The sequence below is a fragment of the Danaus plexippus genome, chromosome 19 (assembly GCF_018135715.1).
Source record: "Danaus plexippus chromosome 19, MEX_DaPlex, whole genome shotgun sequence".
NCBI classification, from domain to species: Eukaryota; Metazoa; Arthropoda; class Insecta; order Lepidoptera; family Nymphalidae; genus Danaus; species Danaus plexippus.
In genome coordinates, this window is record NC_083549.1 from 4,932,310 (window position 1) to 4,952,614 (window position 20,305).

Sequence of the window (20,305 nt, forward strand, 5' to 3'; positions counted from 1 at the left end):
GCTCTTGGGTCAGCTGGATTTTGTACGGGTGCAGGCTCAAGTCACAACGCAAAATTCGCCAAGTTGTCGTCTGCGAAAGGCCGAGTTCCTGTGCGCGACGCGGAATTGACTGCCGCGGGTTTTCGAGGACACTGTCGCGCACAGCGGCGATATTCTCGGCAGATCTCGCGTTACGTTGACGCACGGGAACCGGCTGATTGTTAACTGACCCGGTTGACTCGAATTTGTCCACCAATCGACGGATAGTCGACTCGGCAGGACGATCATCGCGACCGTAAAACGGGCGAAGTGCGCGGAACGTTGCTCGAACTGAAGACCCATTTTCATAAAACAATTTTATGATTTGCACGTGCTGCTCGACACTGTAACCTGCCATGGTGGTTTGGGAGGACGGAATGAATATAACACACTGCATTTGACAGCTGTCACTCAAACAACATGGCCGCAATCAGCTGTCAAAGTTCAAGCGTCCCTATTGGAAAACCCTATATTTAAAATTGTAATAAGAAACTTAAAAAACCTAGAAATAGGTATTTATATTCTGTCTTTCGTGAACGTGTTATATGTTACACTTAAATATATCTATGAGTTCTCAAATAAAGACGTAATAAAGGTCTGGCTATATTTATCGAAATCAATAAAAGCTATTATCTTTAAAACTAAGATACCAAAATATGTAAGAAAGTAGGTTTTTTGTTAGTTATCACACTTTTTTCTAAATTTAGGAATAACACAAAATTATTTTTACTAGCGTATGTGTAATTATTATGTTTGTTGAGTAGACTCTGTCTCTCACTCAATATCCAATCAAAATAACGCAACTGTGTAAATAGAAAATAAATAAATTTACTATGTTTGACACATAATTATTTTAAAGATATATATGATATAATGATTTAAAAAGAATAAGTGATTTGTTTGGATAAATGTCTGTTATTGTGAGTGAATTTAAATATCATTTGATCGCTGAGGGTTAATATTTATTAAATATATTATTTTCAGTTTAAACGATTTTGTTTATTAGAGCGAGTTATTATAAGCTACTTATTCGAGCACTGATGAGGCTATAGAGTAACTTGTAGCATTTTTTAGATCACTATGCTTCGAGACAATTTGTGATCGATACAAAATGTGTTTTGATTTTATGGTATTTAAGTATGCGAAAATCGTATATAAAAGATGGAATGATGAGAAATTTCTCGTGTTTCATGAATTTCTTAAAAAAGAGAAGGATTTACAAATTTTCTGAAATGGCATTCGTTTCTCAAGGAGTCGAATGCCTGATTGACTTTGTATATAGCGAAAATGTTCACAAATTATAACCTAATAATAATCGTTCAGAAACTCTGAAAGCATAGAGTTTAAATTTAAAAGAATAAATAAAAAATGACATAGTTTTTAAGATAAATATGTCGAGTTTTGGAAAGCTGGCATATTCTATTTCCGACTAATACGCGAGACTTCATTTTAGGGTTTCATAACTCAACTAACAAAACAAAAAGGAATGTTGTATAATGATTAATATTATTATTAATGGTTAATATTATGGCATAAGGAAGAGATTTTGAAGAATTTAACTTTCAAAATTTCTAAAACAGGCATAAAGAATTAATCATTTAATATAAACAATGTGTAAAAAAACGTATTTGTATTGGATTTATCAAATGCAATAAATACGCACTTATATTTTGATTCAATTTTTTATGCTCGAAGTAACTGCGTGAGGTTTGATAAATTCCACGTAGGAAATAATATTTCTTATACTTATCGATATGATATAAACCTGATCTAACTTTGAGGTATTTTTTATATAATATAGGCCGACAGATTGCGATTAAATTAAGGTATTATGGTTTAAACAATTATAAACTTTAAAAAGCACCGAACAGAAATTATTTAGTATTTATTGAGTATAATTTCTTACTATTTGTAGAATATTCGTTACTAAATGAGTTAATGAAATCGACTATCTCACAAGTGCATAGTAATAGAGAAATCCATTACCTTATAAACCAAAAATGCTGTATATATTCAGACATAAATAAAACATTCCATAAAAAATGCCATACAACTAAAAAGTAACATGAGTATATTTAACTATAAATTCTTTTCTCAACTTTACATTTGGTTGTCACCAATTTATTCAGTGAGGTCTGCGGGGCGAGATCCTTTAGATAAAAACTGTTTTTAAATGACACCTTTACAATATTACCTAAAATAAGACACGTTACTCTCTTTATCAACTTCAATCTTTTAGTACTAATATTAAATTCGCTTAGGATTCGAATTAGAGGCAAATAATTTTTAAGCTTTTCTTAATGAACACGTCATTAAGAAAATGAAAATTGCTTACGGACTTGCTGTTTATAGAAAAAAAATTTGCGATTTCGAATATCCACATGCCGTCTCGCAAGATATGAAGCATGTTCTTACAATCAACAACTTACCCGTCCCTCGCTAAAATCACAATTGGTAAGCAGCCACAGTTTAAGGATAACCTGCCAAATTAGCATACGAGAACTGAGTTACTAATAGAACCTGTTATCCCTTAATCAAAAATATAAATAAGCATTTCTGTGATCACATTTCCAGACCTCAAGATACAGATAGTAAGGTAAGGTTAATAATTTATATTCCATGTATACTTTACGTTATTTAAAATTGGATTTCCATCAATTACTTATTAGTCATTAATTAATATGGCCCATACCGTAAATAATACAATTTCAGTACACTAAGTAATCACTGATCTTAGTTATTAGAGCGGATCGGTAAAGCGAATAATAAGATACTTATCATACGTTAATTGCGAACAAATAATGTTATAATTTTACGATATAGACATAATAAATTGTTGCCTTAAGTCTGATTAATATCGATAGAGTCTGATGTAGAATTTATTTGCTTTCTCTAATTACGATGAAATTCTTATTAAATCAATTAAATAATTTTTTTAATTAGATTTTATTTCTCGATGTTATAAAAATTATATTGGAACATATAGTTTACAGTATTATTAGATAGTAGAAATCATCACGTAACGATACAACGTTAAGTCCCTTCAAGTGACCATTCATTAATAAATGACCAAAGCATTAGCGTAAAAATTAGGGAGAGGAAAGAAAAGTTAAGCGAAAGATTTAATTAATTTTTTTAGTGCCTTGTCATCATCTTAAGACATTTTTATAGTGTTTATGTTACTACTAATATACAGAAGTTATCAGGTATAGCAAAAAAAATGGATACAATAATAAGAAAATTGAGAAACTGCAAATAAATTTTCCATTCTATGAAACGAGCTATTCTAGACAATGTTATCAATATACATATTATAAAACAAAGTCCCTCGCCGCGTCTGTCTGTCTGATTGTTCGCGATTTACGGAAAAACTACTGCACCGATTATCAAACAATTTCACTTCTTGAAAGCGTGATTCTCGAGGAAGGTTTTAGTATATAATTTGTTAAGTTTTTGTTTTAACTTGTATGTACGTTAACGATATTTGTTGAAGATGTCGGTAAAGCATGAGCCGTCTGAGAGCTTTTAACAAAGACGCTGCCTAAAGTCTTTGAGATATAACAAAATATTATATGGTGGAACTATGTATCTTATATAGGTCTACAGAAAAGTCCGCGGTGGCATATGTCTATACCTTAAGGATAACATACTATATCCATTTTAGACCTTTTAAAAATTGCCACTCCTAAAGCTTTTATTGGAAAGCTTTTTATATAAATACGGTATTAAGTCTTATCAAAATAAATTACTTCGTTTTCAAGCCTACATTAGTATCTGTAAATTACTTTTTAAATCATTTAAATCGGGCGTACCATTTGAAAGTTATCATAATATAAGTTTTTTAATCCTCAAAATTAAATAGGCTATATTATAATTTTTTATAAAGAGACCGTGCGAAGCCGGGGCTGGTATCTAGTTTTTTTTAAATGAAACTAATAACTCATTTAAGCAAAGAATAATAAAACGTTACTTTAGAATTATGAGATCTTCATAAACGATTTTGAATGTGTGCGATCTATCTGAATAACTGACGGACAAGTGTCAAACAACTGACTGTTATTTAAATATTCTTATAAAAAGTATGTTAAATAAATATTATTGTTACTTTTTCTTAAAGTTTATATTTTGAGAACAATCTTATTTTTTTCTGATATAAGAACCTGGTCCTGACAATAACAAATAAAAATATAGTGAAATCGGTTTCGTTATTCACGCGTGGTGGCGCGTCCAAGGGAAATAGGGATTCACTTAGTATGGCCAAAATTGGTCTTGGTCTTGCAGTCTTGGTCTTGTTCTTGCTTTTTTGCAAGACCAAGAACAAGACCACCTAATTTTAGCAAGACCAAGTGCAAGACTGACTGTGTACGATTTTAGTAAGAACAAGATCAAGACCAAGACTGGCCAAGTCTCGTCTTTTTCTTGCATTTGGGCAACACTAGATTCATTTTCATACACAGAGAAGATTAAAATTAATTGTTATAAATAGAACATCGACTTTTATAGCATTTTTTGGTAAATTCATGGTCTTGTCGGAGTATAGCCACGTACGGTGCTCCCGTTTGGGCTGACCGCCCGATGAGCCGCGGGGTCAAGGCCCTACTGCGCTCGGCGCAAAGGGCACCCGCGGTGAGGGTGGTTAGGGGGTACCGTACGGTCTCCTGGGCCGCAGCGACGGCTCTTGCCGGCGATCCGCCTTGGGATCTTGTGGCGTCGGTTCTCGCCGAGGTGTTCTCCTACGTCTCGGGTAGGAGGGCTCTCGGAGAGAACCCTTCATCAGAGGAGATCCGGGCGGTTCGCCGGCAGGGGGGGTCACGTCTTATGCGGGAGTGGGAGGAGGACCTGGCGGGCCAGCCGTACGGTAAACGTACAACGGCAGCGCTCCGTCCGGTCCTAGAGCGTTGGATGAGGCGGAAACGCAAACCCCTCACTTTCCGTCTGACGCAGGTCTTCACCGGGCATGGGTGCTTTGGTGATTACTTGTGTCGGACGGCCAGGAGAGAGCCGCGAAGTGGCTGTTATGAGTGCGGCGCTGCGGTGGACTCGGCCCAGCACACCCTCGAGGTGTGCCCGAGATGGGCTGCGCAGCGCGAAGACCTTGTGGCGGCACTCGGCGGAGTGGACTTGTCGCTTTCGAGTATCGCGGAGAAGATGCTCGAGAGTGACAGGTCCTGGCTGGCGGTGTCCTCCTTCTGTGAGACGGTCATGTCCACGAAGGAGGCATCTGAGCGGGAAAGGGAGGATGCGGCTGATGCACCCTCCCTCCGCAGACGACGGACGGGGGTGCGCCGGAGGCGATATTTGCAACGCCTCCAATAGCGCCCCTGCACTCCGGGCTGGGGTCGGGCTGGTAACCCGGCTCCTGTGAAAGCCCGGCGTCGTCGGGGCGATCCTAATTGCCGGGATCGCCCCCTTTCTCTGAGGGAGTAAGTCCGGTCTTTGCCAGGACCGGCCAGTCACTGGTGTGCCCTGTTGTTGACAGATCCGGGGTGCACCAACATAGCGGCCGATGGCTTTCGCAGTGGTTTTAGTGAGTAGGGGCCTGCCCAGGCCGAGTCTCACACATCCTATCCGGCCCCACCAAGGCCGGTGAGACGGCTCGTAAAAAGAGTTTCTCTGCGTCATCAAAAAAAAAAAATGGTCTAAAGCGAACATTTACAAACCACCTATAAGAGCAAATGGAAAACAAGCTATGTCTAAAAAAAAATTATGATAAGCTTATAAAACGCACATTTCATACCGAACTGTACATGTTGCTTGATTGGTGTGTTTGAACTTTCTTTCTTTCTTTATGTACATATTTTGAAATGCTTAACTATCGTTTCACCTGGTGTAAAGGGAACTGGTAAAAGCCTATTCATTTAGCCTTACCTCGAAGACATCTTGCAAGTCACTCAGATGCAAGCAAATTATGTCAATTCGTAGAAGTGCGAGTAGGAAAGGAGGAAACATCCCTTTGTACAGGTGTAGGTGAGACCTACAAAGAAAAATATGATTAGGTCATTAAAAGGCGATGCAGGACTTAAGTCGTGCAATTTGTGCGCAGTCTTTAGTGGACTCATAACATTTCTAGTCTTACTTTCATTAATAACAAACTAAAAACATCTTTACGGCAATTAAGGTTTTACTTTCATATGTATAATAATTAGAAAATTGAACACTTTGATAAATTCATTCGTTATTTTTAAAATTTATGGTCAATGTGGGACACTACGATGAAACATAAAGTAAGTAAAATTAGTTTACATATGAAAACTTTTTATTTAATTCAATTAATATTTAAGCCGATAATGGACATACAATTCACCGCGGACAATTAATTGTTTTCGAAATGTATAGTAAATGAAGTAATAAAGACCTTTCCTTTGTATTTAACCATGCAGGTGTACATCTCATTAACGCATGTGGTTATTTGACGGTGTTATACTGAAGTTGAAGGCTGTTAATTATTTTGACATAACGAAATATTTCCCACCAGTTCTTTCATAGTTACATAAAGACCGATTTTATTTTATAGTTTTCTCTGATAAGTCTAAAATTTTAAGTTCAAATTTTGTGCATGTTATGTAATGTCACTCGTCTTTAGTCCTTATTCTTAACTATAACGTCAAATTAAGATATGTGTGTTTACGAATTGGGTTATAGTTTTAACCGTTAAGTCATCATGACTGCAATAATTTAGGCTATAGATCCTATATAACATAGATTTTAAAAAGTATAAAAACTGTTATTTATATTTTCCTTTGATTACATTTCTATTAAATTGTAGTACATGAACCTTTTTCGGAATCTGATCAATAAAAATATACAGTGTTTACGGAATTGAAACTATTAAGTATGTTTAATAATCTTGCCAGGACTACATTCAATTTAGGAATTTCATAAGTTTCGTTCTTACTCACATCAATTCAACCTTTTATTAAAAATACTCAGATAAATGAAATCAGGTCTGTCTACCTGTCATCATCACCTAACTGTATCTTATTTGATATCTGTAACATATAAAATTAAATCTTGATGAGATGTAAACAAACAATAAATGAAATAAGTATGCAATAACCTAGCTTTTTTAACAAATAAAAGTGCAAGCATATGTATTTTTATTATATATTATAATATTATTCTTATTGTATACAAAGAAAGCAATGTACGAACCAGTTTTTTATTAATATTTATTACAATGCAAACAAGTTGAGTCTAGTCTTTAACATTTTATTGATATTTCACAAAGAAGTACGTACACCCTAAATAGACTTAAAGTGTTTGCGTTTCTGTATTTGAAGTAAACAAGAACCCTAGTATTTCACCTCAATATATGTTCAAAACGCACGCAGTGAAGCGATGTAAAAGGAACAAACTTAGCAAGTTTACCCTTGGGGCGATCCAACTTCAGTTGCAATAAATAAGGATTTCGCGACAAATTACCTTTGGAATTGTTTCATCCTTTTGGGTACTTTACATTTTCATGAAAACCTGAATTGAAATCAAGTATCAGAACGACAAGTTTTCTGCAAAGCCATAAAAGGCTAAATTTTAAGGAATTATTTTTAATCCAGTAAATATACCCTAATATAGTGCATTGCGGCTGATAAATTTGATGAACAATACCTCGTATACCTTTAGGTTAATTTAAGATACACGTAGTCTCAATTTTTAAATTATGGGATTATTCAATGTAACTACCTAAATGAGTTACTAATGTAAGACCATCAAAAGTAATATTTTTTTCTTAATTTATTTTGTTACTATGTATATAGGAGTTTTTTGTTGGTATATCAAGGAATGAGGCTATTTTTCTTGCAATAAATAAGAAGCATTAAATTTTAATATTTTTTCTTATTATTTTTATTGTTTGGACGTATAATATATTTATTTGCATGAAACTCATGTCTTGCTATTTGTTATGTAAAGGCGCTCAGAGACGGCTCAGACGGTCTCAGCTCAATCATTTTTTGGATTCTGTAAAAATTTGCTATATATATATTAATGTTGGAATGGACTATGGAATATAATATTAACGATTTGTTGTTATTTATTTTACTTATGTAACGTTCAAATAACTTATTTAAAGGCGGTATATTATAAGATATACAAAAAAAAAAAATGGCTAAATATGATGCATTTATTTAAAAAATTCCTTAGATACCCTTAATTTCCTATTTCAGAGCATAAAAATCATTCATAAGTATGTATACTTAATAATAATCAGTATATCAATATGTTCGTATAGAATTCTTGTGTATTTGTAAATAAATCAAAAAAAAAAAATATATACGAGTACGTATTTTTAAATGATGTAGGGTCTATATTTTTACGTGTTGATGAAATGAAAAATTGTTATCGACAGAATATCGAAAATAATGAAATTTTATAAGTAATATAACAAAGATGATACATTTGAAAACTCATTTTATTAACTTCAATTACTTATTATTGCAGTATATAATTATAATTTATAGATTATTTCATGAACCAAGCATTTGCACCAACGCAACCCTCTAAACCTACCTCGGGTAGAATTAGCTCAGTACTCCAATTAATTGGCCATAATAGGAATTTCTTATTATATCTGGAGCGAAACCTAGTACCTATAAAATTTACTTCAGCAATATATTTAGTTTTACTTTGTTAATAGTTTCTTGTAAAATAAAATTGATTAGATTCCACTTCATTTATAAAGACTATAATCTTTCTTATAACCTACACACTACTACACTTAAATTGAAAAGAAATAATAATCTATTGTTAAGTGTCGAGCAATAAACTCCTAAGGGCCTCAGTTATCCCCAACTCCGTTGTATTTTATTTTCGGCTTGTTTAGAGGTTTTAAATACTCTTACCAAACTTGTTAGTATTAAAAATACCAATTTCATCCAGGACATTGTGTTATGTATTGCGTGACAAAAAGAGTTATGTCTCTAAGAACCGCAAAAAAAAAGAAACTTCGTGTAGGTTATTTATTATAAAGTTTCTGTGAAATATCGCTTAAGGCTCTTTTTTAACTATAGGATAGCATATAGTTTTTATAAAAGTCAGCAAGCCGTGAAAAAAGATTATGACGTTTTGATTAACACTAGTCAACAAAATTGTAACTTAGTCGTGCCACACGGACTTTTTTGATATTTTTTTACTTTAATTGGTAATTTTAAGAATAAATAAACAGTTAAAAAGAAGTTGGTAGACGAGAATTTTTTTCTATTGAGTAATTTAAGTATTAAGAAAAAACAAAGATATTGTAAATCAAAAGTTTTTTTTATAAACGACTTAACGTAATCTAAGATTTTCTAGAGTATTTAGCTTCTGGTTGGTACCTTTTAATTGTCCAGTAGTAATCTGCTAACATATTCGGACTCCATTTGCTGTGGTACCGCTTTTCTATATTAGAAATTTCATGATGGAATCTCTCACCGTGCTCATCACTTACAGCCCCTAATTTGTCATGAAAGAAATCTAGGTGCAAGTCTAAAAAATGTACTTTAGGAATCATATTGCAACTCAATGCTTGATATGACAGAGAAACCAAAACATTGGTGATAACACTCCATCATAAGATTCGTAAAATTTCGATGTTATTTTTTTAATGTAAGTTTCCGCAGACATAACAAAAAGAGCCAGGATCATTATTCGACTTCCTCAACATATTCACAGGGTCAATGAATCACAAAAAAGTGTTTAAATTCAAGACATATTTTTATAAAAATTTACTTGTAAGCTTTTCTGTTAATTTATAGCCGCAGTACTATTTATTAGTATTACCGTATCACAACGAATATGAGGCTAATTGACTTACAACAACTATGATTTGATAATGAGCATAGATTGATAAAACAAAATTTGCTATCAAAGTTCGTGTGGCAAAACCAGTGTTGATTAGTATAATTTTTAAAATGACTAGGTACCAGCCCCGGCTCTTTACAAAAAATATAAAATTATTAATTTTGAGAATTATTAAACTTATATTATGAGAACTTTCAAATGGTACGCAAGTTTAAATGATTTCAATACTAATTTACAGATAGTGATGTAGGCTTGAAAACGAAGTAATTTAATTTGATAAAATTTAATACCATATTTATGTAAATTGCTTTCAATTAAACGCTTTAGGAATGTCAATTTTTAAAAGTTGTAAAATTGATATAGTATGTCATCCTTAAGGCATAGACGTATATCCGCAGACTTTTCTGTAGACCTATATAAAATACACAATTCCACGATATATTATTTTGTTATATTTCAAAGACTTTAGGCAGCGTTTTCGTTTAAAGATCTCAGACGGCTCATGTTTTCCCGACATCTTTAACAAATATCGTTAATGTACACACAAGTTAATACAAAAACTTAACAGATTATACACTAAAACCTTCCTCGAGAATCACGATAGCGAGTGGTGATAACTACTTGTTAATCGGTGCAGCCGTTTTTCCGTTTATCGAGAACAGACAGACAGACGCGGCGAGGGACTTTGTTTTATAATATGTATTCATTGATTGTACATGCTAGAGGCGAGACAAATATTCATTTAATTAAATCGCAAAGCTGTTTATAAATTATATAGTCTCAGTATGGATTCTATTATCGAAATAGAGAATGATTAAAACAAAAAAAAATACTAGAAAGACATCTCTTTCTATTTAATAAAAATAAGTGTGTATTTTCAAGTAAACATCTCTGTACTTACTTATTTAGATAACTTAATGTATCGTACATAAATATACATAATTAAATAGTGTACTCAATTTAGAAACGTAATAGTTTTTTTTTCCTAAACGGTCTATTACATCACGTTTTATTACCTTCAATGGGTCACATAAATGTTGATGGAAAATGTTGTTTATTTCTTAGAATGTTATCATTTATTATTTATCTTTATGCTTCATTAACATCTTTCTTCAAACTTTTATTGTAAATGTACTGTTAGTACCATACATACGAAACTAGTTACTTTTATTTGTTGTCTTCTTTATTGCGATTTTTAATTTTATTGAAAATAAGTTAAATTAAATATAGAAATAGTTAAGAAAACAAATTGTCTTAAATGTTATTATGCGATCATAATTCTAATTCTTAACCTTAGGTTCTTTCCTGTATTTATTATATGTAGGGTGAATAGTTTAAGCAAATCCCATACAAAATATAATAAATGTATATTTATAAGAAAAGGTATATTTTCCATACAGCTAAGTCAAGAAAATTCAAAGCTATATTCAACCTCAAGGGAGTATTGCGTTCTTTGACAAAAAGTACTTTTTGTCCCAGACCATTTACCCTAAAATATAATATCAACTTTTCGTAAAAAGTGGAAAAACGATCTTAATCCTTCATAGTTAAAGTTTTAAAACAAATTTTACATCAAATACATTGGTTGGACGCTTACCATTGTTCATTGAATTATGAATTATTTATATTATCCACCTAAACGGATCACATGTAATCACCATCACAGTAAGGTTGTTGATAGAGAAATATATATACATGTATAAACAATTACACATATAAAAAATTATCAACATTTTTCTCCAAAAAAAGAGCTTTAGACTACTGAATATATATAGAGATATAAGATATATAGAGATATTAGAAAAAAAAGCATAACAAAATATGTTTTTGTAATGTAAGGAGTGTTTTGTTAGTTCGTAAATAGAAATGAACCTTTCACGCATTTAGTTTTATATTGTTAATATATTGTAGGAATATGAGAGGGTAGGAGAGAATCAATGTAGGAATATGAGAGGGTAGGAGAGACTCAAACGACATATAAGCAGTTGTCAGAGGACCTCAGGCCTCTTTTTCGTTCGTAACGCGCGTTGGTGTGATAGTTTAGTCGTTAGTAGATTTTCGAAGTGTGTTTAAATCTTTCGATTGTATTATATTCGGATTTCATTTAACGATTAGTTTAAATCAAGATAGTTGAAAGTTATTCATTTAGAATTGTTTTTATTTTTGTGTAAATTTAATAAATTTGCAGTGGAATTGTATCGAATGTTATTTTTTAAAAAGTCAATTCTTACCTTGTTTCTAAGATCAGAAGTGCGATACGTACCTTGAGAACCCCGTTTGGTAAGGCCTTGTTATTTCAATTTACCCACACATTATTTTTTTTTGTGTTTTATTAAATATTTCTTTATAACTTTTTTTTAGACACTGAGTTATTTTAAATATCGTGTTACGTTATTATCGAGAATATTAATTTGTGTTAATTACTTTGATTAAGCGGTGAGTAAGCTTTTATTGCGTTTGTTTGTTGATACGTTAATTTCTAGCGATCATACTTATTTAATTATTTTATTTTGTTACTAAAATGTCTGAACGTGAACGCAATTGTAGCCACGGTGGTCTTGATAGTAATCCTCGTCGTGATCGTAGCTAGAGTCAGGGTAATAGTTCCCGTGAGTAATCCTTTGATGAGAATAACATGTTGAGACTTGATATGGAGGCAATGATGTCTCGTCTTAAAACGTTAGAGGCGAAAACAAGGGCTTCGTCCATGCCGCACCGCGCGTCGGTGAATTCACACGACTATGAGGAATGGCGTTACAAAGGTTTGACGCCCGGTAGCGTTTGTAATAGGCAGTCATCACGACAGTTGCAGACACCAACGCGCGTCCGCGATATATCTCGCGTTTCCGATCGTCGTGTACCCTATAGAATGCGTGAATTATCGTCGATAGGGCATCTGGTTTCTCCGACGCATGTGACTTGACGTGAAGCTACCATTCAGAATGTTATCATCATCAGGATCCGAGACCTCGCTCGATCACGACAAGTAGGCGACGCGGGTATACCGTTGGAATTAGTACAGGCGAGTGTTACCGATTGCATTGCTAGTGCCATCAGATCAATTAGTACGGCTGAAAAATCTCGGTATTACTATATTTCGAACTTTGACCCAAATCTACACAATTTTGACGATTAGTGCATACAAATTGATTGCGCGAAAGTTTTAAACAATTGGAATGATTTAGAATGCCTTTCACGAATAGGAAATTGTTTGTTAGGGGATGCGAAATCTTGGCTCAATAAATGGGTGTCTAGCTACCGTAGTTGAACCAATTCTAAGAAAGAATTCAAACCTTTATGTCCTGAAGTACCAGATTTTGCTGGAATATTGTTTGAAGTTATGTCTAAGAATTCCGATCACTATCCAACGTACGCGTAATATGTACGCCGGTCGATACTTTGCTTACGTATAGTGCAAGGACTCGATGAGGAGCTTATTTCGGTTATAATTATCCGCAGTGTCATTGATCCAAATATTAGGGCTACGGCGACAAATGCTAAACTATTTCCGAATGATTTAGTCGAATTCTTTTCAATCTATGTTAAACCAAATACAATTAGTGTTTCGAGACAACTATACTCGCGTTCGGAATTGTGAAACGTTACGACACATAGACGATCTCTGGAGTATTCACGTAAACATAATCTGAGTGATATCAGGTGCTTTTTCTGTGGGCAGTTGGGGCAAAAAGAAGCTTTGTGTAGTAAGAGACCCAAAATCGAACGGTTATCAGGGAGTTTATCAAATAGTGAGGGCGTTATGTTATCTAGGCTCGAATCATGCACATATTTTATGAATTAATGGTGATGATTGTTCAGTCTGATGTTTCGATGACAATTGATACACCTCTGGTAGGTAACTATTTAGAGAGGGTTACTAAGAGGATAATTAATAAATTCTCTCGGTACTTGATTACGGGAACTGCTACATCAACCGTAAACATAGGTAGCATGTCAATTAAACTTAAATCCAGCATTCCTGTGTATAATCGGTCATATCAACTCTCACACGCTGAAACGATCCGTGGTCGTGACATAATAACAGATTTGCTTGAAAAGCAAATAATAAAGGAATGCTCGTTTTTAGCTACCACTATTGAATACCTGGGTCGTACGATTAGTAAAGGTCAGGATAGGCCAAGTCATCAGAAAGTGCGGGCCTTAATTGATTCAGCCGAACAAAAAAAATCTTAAGCAAGTAAGGCAATTTCTGGGGTTAGCTAGCTATTTTAGGCGGTATATAGTTGGGTTTGCCCAAAGGGCTGCTTGCATAGCGGCACTTACTAAAAATTAACTTTCATTGAGGTGCTGAAAAACAGGCCGCTCGTGACTACATCATAGATTGTCTTACAAGTGAGCCAGTACTCGCCATTTATGATCCTACGCTGCCAATAGAAATACTACACAGATGCGAGCTCGATTGGTTACGGAGTCGTCATGATGAGAGTGCATAAGGGAAATCGTAAACGAGTACTGCCTTATTGTAGTAGACTCACTCAGGGCGCTGAGAGGAAGTAGCACTCGTACGAACTGAAGACGCTGGCAGTGATTAAGGTTTTAGAGTATTTCAGGCATTATCTTGTGGTTGCACACTTCATCGTGGTTACTGACTGTAACGCGTTAAAACTTACCCAACGTAAGAAAGACTTGTTGCCAAGGGTGGCTCGGTGGTGGGTATACCTCCAAGAATTCGATTCTAACCTGGAATATAGAAAAGGTTGTTTTTTGTCCCATGCAGATTATCTTAGCCGCAATCCGGTTAACTTATGTACCATTAAAAGACCGCTAAATTGGGCGCAAGTTGCTCAGGCTTCTGACGAGAAAACTCACTCTCTAAAACAAAAACTGGTGAATGGGCAGTTAAACCTCAGTCGTTATGACATCCTTTAAGTCAAGCTCTCACCTATTGGTGAAAATCCTAATTTTTGTTGTTATATTCTAAAAGGCCATAGACTGTCTTATGTGTATTTTCACGACGAACATGATCATCAAGGGGTTGATAAAACTGTAGACTTGATAACAAAACACTTTTAGTTCCCAGGGTTGAGAACATTTGCAAAAAAAAAAAACATTTTCCATTGTTTGGTTTGCCTTTCTCATAAAAAGGTAGCTCGTGCTCTTTCACGGCTCATTCATTCATGGGAGAAAACCAGACGTAGCATTTGAGGCAGTCCATATGGACACCTTGGGCCCCCTACCAGAAACTGACGGTCACCGTCATGTACTTATTATTATAGACGCGTTTTCAAAATTTTGTTTATTGTATCCCATGTTCCGACAAGACACTGACGAACTAAAGCAACACTTCACTACCATGGTGTCTCTCTTTGGAACTCCAAAATTAATTGTCACTGATCGGGGACGCATGTTTCAATGTTTCAAAGCACTGATTTTATTAATTGGGTCAAGGACTTGGCCAGCTGTTTTGTTGAGGTTACAGCTGATCCTAAACATAACAAAACGCAAGACAACTCAATATTCTGCTTTAAACCTGCTTATAGGTGCTGAAGCTGCCACACCGCTCATACGTAGTTTGATACGAGACGTTACTGTTGAAGGCTCAAGTGGTAATCGAGAAGTCCTTCGTCAGATGAGTCGTCAGAGGGCATCTAAACTCCTTAGTGCCAACTAAGCTCGTCAAGATGCCTATGCTAACTAGAGACGTAAACAGCTCACTCTTTTGAACTAAATTCCTTAGTTTTTGTTAGCAAGGTGGCTCAGTCAACAAGGAAGCTGGACTCATGTATGCGGGGACCATACCGGGTTATGAAGACACTATCACACTGCCGATATGAGCTGCAGATGTTAGCTGGCTCATACGGCAAATCGACTCGAGCAGCTGCGGAATATATGGTCCCGTGGAAGTGAGAATGGACTCCCGATGTGTGTTCTGCTTTCTTTGATGGTGAGGTATTTGCCTTATTCTGCCTGAAATTTTGACTAAAACTCCTTTTGAGATTTTATTGAAACTTAATCCCATTGTGTTATTTATTTTAATTTTGTTTTGACACAAATCTCTAAATGTATTGGGGTTAAAGCGAGGAGACATGAGTTACTTGTTACGATGTGAGCGTTTGTCTTGGAGTGTATCGGACACGCTGTATTAGAGGTTAGATCTCTGGGTCTGGGATAGCTGTCTTGGAGTGCATCGGACAGGCTATGCCAGAAGTGGCGCTGTGCCTGGGACAACCGTTTGCCTTGGAGTGCATCGGGCCCGGTTGTCCTAGAAGTGGTGTTGTGTCTGGGATAACCGATTGCCTTGGAGTGCATCGGGCCGGTTATCCCGGAGGGGACGCTTAGGTTGGGATAACCATTTGCCTTGGAGTGCATCGGGCCGGTTATCCCAAGAGGTACGTTGAGCCTGGGATAGCCGTTTACCTTGGAGTGCATCGGGTTCGGTTATCCCAGGAGGGACCATAGGCCTGGGATAATTGTTTATCTTGGAGTGCATCGGATACGTTATCCTGAGGATCTGGTCTCTTGGTTAGGAATTAATTTAGTATGTTCGGAAGCTTGACTTTGATAGTGAGTTGTCTATCGAGCTGTGGTTGTAAAAGATCATGAGTTTATTTATGGGATGTTGGTCGGCCAACATTGCCTGTATCAGATGGTATGTTTTGGAACATGTTTTTATAATAACCTTCACACACACACCAAGTCATGCCTCAAGCAATTCCTTGTGGGTCTCTGACGAGGTGTGAGGGGGCGATCTTCCGACAAGTCCCGCCCCAAGTGGTTGGTTATTGGGATGTTTTACAACCACTTTGTGTGGGCTATGTTTGTTTAGCTCACTTTACATTGACATTAACCATGATGTTACTGTTGAGTTAAATCAAAAATCGAAAAGATTTCTGCCGTTATATTTCTCAATTTCAGACGTAGACAATGAGGGAGAAGAGTTGTGTCATGACGCCAACTTGCCTCCGGAGGTTGACCTGCCTGTGGAGGGGACTGAGCCGCAACCAAGCCCGTCTGGAATGTCAAGACATTCAAAACTGAATACGTCTAGTGCGAATGAAAAGAATTTCCTGCCCTTGGTGCTAATACTACGTTTTGGACGACAAGAAAGTTAAACACAAAGGAGCCCGGGGACGTGCTCATGTCAGGAAAGGCCGTGTAGGAATATGAGAGGGTAGGAGAGAATCAATGTAGGAATATGAGAGGGTAGGAGAGACTCAAACGACATATAAGCAGTTGTCAGAGGACCTCAGGCCTCTTTTTCGTTCGTAACGCGCGTTGGTGTGATAGTTTAGTCGTTAGTAGATTTTCGAAGTGTGTTTAAATCTTTCGATTGTATTATATTCGGATTTCATTTAACGATTAGTTTAAATCAAGATAGTTGAAAGTTATTCATTTAGAATTGTTTTTATTTTTGTGTAAATTTAATAAATTTGCAGTGGAATTGTATCGAATGTTATTTTTTAAAAAGTCAATTCTTACCTTGTTTCTAAGAATATAATATAATTGACAATGTAGCTATTGTTCACAAATTATCTTAAATTGCACACGACAGAGGACTGCACTTAGGAATCAACATCATAAAGATTTTGAAAAATGGAATATGTAAAATTTAATATGATATATAATTATAAGCAAAAGAGTTAACTCCTTACAGGCCGTTACAAGACGTCTAATTCTATCATTTAATGTTTTTCAGCTAAGTAGGTGGTTTCGTCTTGATTTATATATATAGATATATCGTAATATAAATCCACTACATCGCTCAGACCCCTCCCTCTATAGGGGATGGCAATATACTTTAGATACTAAATTGTCATATATTGTAGTATGAAGATCGCTGATATTCAATATTTAAAGAATAGTTCGTAGCTGTAAGCGTTATTATAATGAGCTTTCGTTGCCAACTACGCTATTGCCTCTAGAGCGGGGTATAAAGAGTGAAAGGTTGTTATTACATCCAGCACTAAATTAAACAAAATTCTTTCAGGAACATACGTAACACACCTCTGCATATAATAATAATCGTATTCTAGGTAATTGTATTGAATGTAGTTTATTTGATTTTTATTCTTACAATATTACTTACTGTATTAAAAAATATATGCAGGCCATGGCCGTTCAGAGGTTCCAGAGACAAAATTTTTTTGTTAAATCTAAAAAGTTCTTTTCATCTATATGTTTTATCTTTTCTCCAATATTAAAATCGCAAATACATCATTGTTTTATAAGATATCTTGAATCTTTTCGTTTCGTTGGTGAAATGAAGGTAATGCGGAGTCACTAGCATCATAAGTTGTATACAATATGATATACATCTGTCTCCATATATTGCATATTGTATGTATATTTATGCGGACAACGTTGTTAACGGACGTCCGTTCTTTTCCTAACCATTAAGGCGCATACGTAACAATTTTACATAAATCCTTTAATCAAATAGTTAATAACATTACACATTTCAATTTTCTTTCGTATGTTCAACACAAATATTGAGCAGCTGCTAGTAGCCATTGATGTTATGAGACGTACTTTGCCTGCTGTTGTATATAACTGGAATATTGAAAATTGCATTTTTAATAAAAAAGTTAAACGAGTTCTGTGGAAGGACTGGTTATGGTTTTGGTTTTTATATATTAATTATTAAAAGTCGTTACGAGATATAATGAAATATTTTAATGTTTGCAAGTCTTCTTCAATCTTTTACGTTTCATGATATCATAATGTTGGGACGATTTTTCATGCTAATTTTATATTTTATACACGATTCAGATCTGACCTGAAAACTTTGTAAATGTTAGTGGTTTCTGCTATTTATATTGCAGGTATTAATAAAATCGCATTCATGTATAATTTAAAAGATACAATTTAAAGATACTCATTGAAAATGTGAATACTATAAGAGCTAGTGTATTAAATTTAAAGTCATGTAGTTTATAGACAGAGTAAAAACCCGTGCTGGTAATGAAAAGTAAAATACATATAAACATGTTCTTTACGTTTAACATACGTCGCTAAAATGTAGATGGAAACTGTTTGTTGATAAATATGCTTTGAATTTGAGAAAATGATACCTTTGATATCTCTGATAAATTATATTTCCATATAGTCGGCGATTTTCATTGAGTTAAACTGAACCCTCGCAGTACGGTCACGTATTTGGTGATACTGAGACTAAAATAAACACTTACCCAAAATTTGTGTATGAAATTCAGTTTGCCCATATTGTAATAAAGATACATATTTTTATTCAAATCCTGCTTTATGTCAAAAGTATAAAAAACATTTTATTTTTTGCCATTTTCTGGATTAACCGAAACATTTAATAAATCCCTAATTTGATTGACATTTTAACCAAGATTATAGAGTAACAATTATTTCTTCCTTAAAACAGTGAGAACATCTCTGTGAGCTTTCTCTTTTTTTATTCACTGATAATACCGTTAAATAGCTGTATACTTTTTTTTTATTCCTTTAAGTTGTTTAAATATAATTATGAATAGCATCTATGTTCATTCTATCTTATTTAATTTTTCGAAAAATGATTTATCTGGATAAAATGCTATTAACACTATAGCCCTTTTAATGAAAAACTTTAACAACTGTTATGAACATTATTACCAAGATATGATTTGAAAAATAAAATTTTTTGGCTATATTAAATTTTAGACGTGTTAATAACACGAGCTCAATACTGCAAATAAAATCCATATATACTAGTTTTCAAAAAAATAAACTTTAATTGTCATTAATAAAGATTTCATTTTTCCTTTTTTTATAAAGTCATAAACGACATTGCCATACGAAAACATTTGAAAAACATCACCCGAAAATAAATGATTTAGGATCCTTAGTTAGTACTACTACTTTTTATTCTGATACTTTAATCCCGGCAATACTGAATATACAAATTTTAATTATTACCAATAACCATCACAACTTTCGTGGTGAACAAGCGTTCAATATGAAATCCAATAAATGAATGATTCTACTTAAAGCATTTACTACCATTTTGTAATTGTGATTAAGAGTGCGGGTAAGATTAGAATAGGGGTCACGTCATTTTTTTAAGGATGTTAAGTCATATTTTTTAATGTTATTTTATAATAATTACTTCGTCATGCCAATCTTGTAATTAGGTTTTGTATTCTTTTTTTTAAATCGTTTGAACACTAATATTATTATATATAAATTCACTATGATTTCTACGATCCTTACATGAATATTTTGAACTACAATTACTTTCTGTTTTCGATTAAATTTGAATGTGGTTTGTTGTTGCAATTAAACTGTAAGATTTAATCCCCTAGGTCACTAACGTTATAAAGTTATTCCTGCAAGGATTTCCTTACCACATGAAAGGTACAAATCTCTTAATCTTTCTCTTAAAATTTTTATTTATTAAATACATAGTTCTAAGTAAATTTAGCTGAACAGTCGAAGCATAAAAACTTTGTCAACAAAATGTTACATACGTTTTCGTTAGAGATAAATATTTTTTATAAAATCTCTGATTATTAACTAATAATATCATAGTGGACTAGGAATTATAATA